The sequence below is a fragment of the Prionailurus viverrinus genome, unplaced genomic scaffold (genome assembly GCF_022837055.1).
Source record: "Prionailurus viverrinus isolate Anna unplaced genomic scaffold, UM_Priviv_1.0 scaffold_56, whole genome shotgun sequence".
NCBI lineage: Eukaryota > Metazoa > Chordata > Mammalia > Carnivora > Felidae > Prionailurus > Prionailurus viverrinus.
The window spans coordinates 267,309-271,292 of NW_025927618.1; the positions used below are offsets into that span (position 1 = coordinate 267,309).

A 3,984-nucleotide genomic window follows, 5' to 3' on the forward strand; every position below is an offset into this window, starting at 1 on the left:
TTTGTGTTTGTGGAAATAACTTGAGGAGAATGACACTTCACTGCACCCTCAAGTCTTCTGGAGCATGGGACACCTTTCTCACTTTCTTTGCATGGGATTATCCTGATTATTTTCATTTTTTTTCCTATTTCAGAGTAGGCCATGAATTTGTTCAGAATGTCTGCTATGAGCCTCGTGACTGGAAAAGATAACAACACTTTCCAACATTATATTGTGTGCTTTGTGCAGTGTTGAGGGTTCTTAGTTAAATTTCAGAACTCATTACTGGTCCTTCTGTGTTGGTCAATGTGCAATAGAGAAGTTCTCCCAAGCTTTGCGCAGTGGCAGTATCATAGCCAATGAGGTTTATCCGAGGCGCGATTATTGCTCATCGAGAATTTCTCCAGTTGTCCCCTAGGTGGAAATACTCTGAATTTTCAGAAGCGGCATGTGTAATCGAAAATGTACGTGGAACTTCAGTCGTGAAGGGAGAGAATCAGTGATTACCTGCAGGGCCAGTAACTCACAGAGTTCTTCAGTTGTATTTATATGAGCAGGTTCAATTGTGTCCCAGGAACAGTTGCAACTGGTACTTTGTCTCATGATGCCTTATGGGAGTTTTACACCTGAAATTGAGACATGTTTCTGTTCATTCTTTTACGTAGAATTTCTACCTCCCTTTTACAATGGGACAAAATAGCTCTGCAATTCATATTGTATTTAAAAGCTGAATTACCTGTGAATTAAGGTAAACACTCTTAAGACCATGAATGTGCACAGGTAACGTGTTTCTCTCAGAAAACACATTTCTAGGCCCCCTGCAGGACTCCAGGAATCCCCATCTCCTCAAAGGTCTCTGTGCCCTTGCACAGAAGATGTCTTTGTCAGTGAGGGAAGCAGAGTAAGGACATGAATGGGATGGCAATTTGAGCTTTGACCCTGGGGTGGCCCTGAATCTCTGTGTGGTGCTGGGCTTTTCTTTCATTCCTTCATGTTTTGTCTGTTCTCAATGTGTAAGTAAAAAGTCTGCAGATCTGGTGGAAGAGGGGTGTCCTGAACACAGATGCCTGCCTCTCTGGAATACGTTCCTTTATTAGACTGGCATTACTGCCATCAATCTTCAAGAATAGGATTCCTTGGCTTTCTGCATTTGTAACCATGTGCAGTGATGTGTGGAGACAGTAGTTTCTCCTTGTGCATCTGGTACCTTCAGGCTGTAGGTGGGACCTCATAGGAGGTCCTCGTGAGACCTTCAGGTTGTAAGTGGGATCTCGTGGGAGGGTAGAGTTTTCTGGCACTGATGCTGCATTCTACTAGAACCCGTGAATGAACAAGGGGCCAGGTGCTGACACCTGCTTCATTGTGTTTCAGCTCCTGTGGGCGTTCTACTTCTGTCTGTCATACCAACATACCTGTCGCTTCTGTTCTGTAGGTCCTTATGGTTGCAAGAGGACCTCCTCTTTTACCAGGTCCACCCTGCATGCCCTCCCCCACAGATCCCCTTTATCACTGTTCATGGACTCTATAAGTCACCACCAGCTCATTGGTGCCCTCAGTGACCTCCACCTCGACTATTTGTAAGATGATCTGAACAGTATGAGTTGACATGTTCAGCATATTCATCTACTGTCTTGTTGAGTCTCTGAGAAGATGTAGAGATGGCCTCACAGGCTTTTCAATGCAAGGGTGCTGCTGACTGAAACACTGTTAAGATTCCTCAAGTTTCTTAGGCCATACATATGTTGGGCTGTGCCTAAGTGTGTGTATCTCTGTGAGACTAAATGCGACGAAAGGTTGTAGATTAGCTGTGTGGCTTCCTTGGCTTCAGCCTGAGTCACACTCTTAGCGGGGAATTCAGGGTTGACCAGGAAATGCCCCTGCTGGACTCCTGTCACCGCAACCCTGAACCTACTTTCACCACCCTGCCTGAAGGTTTGCATCTCCGACACTTCCCTCACAATTTCCTGAGGCTTTGCGTGTGTTCCTCTTGTCTCAGACCTAATGCCAGCTCTCAGTGGGGAGAGCCTCAACTCAGAGCATCAGCTTTGTGATCTGAGAAGCAGGGATAATGTTGATCTCTGAGGTCAGCGCGATGAAGAGGTGGTTAAGCACATGAGGAATTTGTAAAATATATGGGATGAGTGAGCACTCACCCTTTTCAGCGTGGAAACGAATGTATCTGCACAGAGAAGATCATCAACAGATGTTCATTCAATTTCATGAAACTAAGGGTATAATGCCTGAGGCTGAGAGATTGGCAATTCTAGTTTCAAAGGATGCAACAAAGATTCCTGTGTGTTTTCTATTAAAATTCAGGTCCTACTTTACAAGGAAGGAAAAGATAAGTATGAGAATATGGATGTTCAGGGATCTGAAGATAATCCTCTTCCATTACAGGTAGACACACAAATGCACCCTGACAAATATGTGCTCATCCAAGGCCACAGATGTATCGAAGAAGAAAAAACGCATATAGAAGAACAGAAGATCCCTTTGCAATAACTCAATCACTTTGACATAGAGGGCAATCAGTTTGAAATTTGAAGAGCACACTGAACCATTACAAACCAGCTGTGGTTATTATATATTTAGAGATGGGGTCTAATCTACCCCTTGGTCTGAATGCTTTCCCTGTCCACCCCGTCCCCTCCACATTGTCCTTCCTAATATCCCCTAATACACTTGTCATAGTTGTGTTTCTATGTCAGCGTCTGCCTCCAGGAAAATCGACACTCATTCCCCATCAAGTGTACACTTTGGCGTTCTTGTATATGCAGTTAACAAACAGGTAGAATGTATAGTATTGGTGTACGAAGACAGATCATTGTTTGGGGTTGTATTGCCTGGAAGGGACCAATAGTTCCATCTGAGGGGTTGGATACATCCTTTAGGGAGATATGGTGGTGGTTGTTCATGTATAGATTGATGCTCATGAGCACATGGCACATGTGCTAGTTGATGTGGTTTGTGCTGATGAGCAGGGCAGGTGTCTGTCTCCAGGAAAGGGTCTCTTCTGATGGTGAGGAATGGATTCAGGAGACCAGTAAGGAGGCCCTGCATTAATTCAGCTTTTGCGCCCTTGTGCACCTTACCAGCTGCTACCAATAGCACCAATCCAGGTGGCCTCCAAGGGGGCAAATGGCACAATTTTTGTGGCGAGTCACATGGTGTCCCATAAAGCTCCCCCTGAAGCCATATTGAGGCATGGGGAGGGCAGAGGACCATGGTCTGAGAAAGGTTCCTTCAACACAATCCAGGGAGAGTTGGGTGTAAGCATACGGCTCCTTCTACATCAGCCAATCCAATCTACATCAGGGACCCTGAACCCTGTGAGCTTTTTTTTCCTTCCAGCTTAGGGAAGCAGCCAGCCCTCCAGCAGCTTTTGGGTCATGGCTGGGCCACCAACGGTAAATGTCTGGCTGTCCACATTCTGCCAGCATTGCTTTAGCAAATGTCAATATGAGCAGCTGCTGTATGGGGGATTCTCCTCCATTTTGATCAGGGCCTGGGACAAAACATGACGAGAGAGAGAGAGACAGGAGTTCCCTGTGCTCCTGGACAGGGCTGCAAGCACAGAGCAGATAGCCTGAAGCCTGGGGAGAGGTGGACAAAGAGGTAAGGAGAGAGAAACTGGATGAGTGATAGGGGAATTGGGCAAGACCTAGAGAGTGAAAGAAAGAAACACAGAGAGGTGTGGTTAGAGAGAAACAGAGACAAAGAGGAAGTACAAGGAGAAAAGTGGAGCCCTGGTCCGGGTATGTGAACGGGGTGAGATGAGCCAGGGGAGAGGGGATGTGTGAAGTGGCTCTGAGTGCTGGGGCCGAAAGGGCTGGTATCATGGGCATCATAGTTTCATAACTCTAAGACTCCAACATCCCTGGGGTCAAGCTCTGCAGAGGCCATTGCAATCGAAAAGATGGGCATCCGTCATTTCTACTGGAATTGTGGGGCTCAGCGTTATGTTCTGTCATGGAGACAGATGTCTTCAGGGAGAATGTGCTGCTC

The 3,984-nt window shown here is 46.3% G+C and overlaps 1 pseudogene; it reads left to right on the forward strand.

Annotated features, from left to right (window-relative positions):
* Nucleotides 1–309: 309 nt before the first annotated feature.
* LOC125159672 (uncharacterized) lies at nt 310–462 on the forward strand (annotated as a pseudogene).
* The last annotated feature ends 3,522 nt before the right edge of the window (nt 463–3,984 follow it).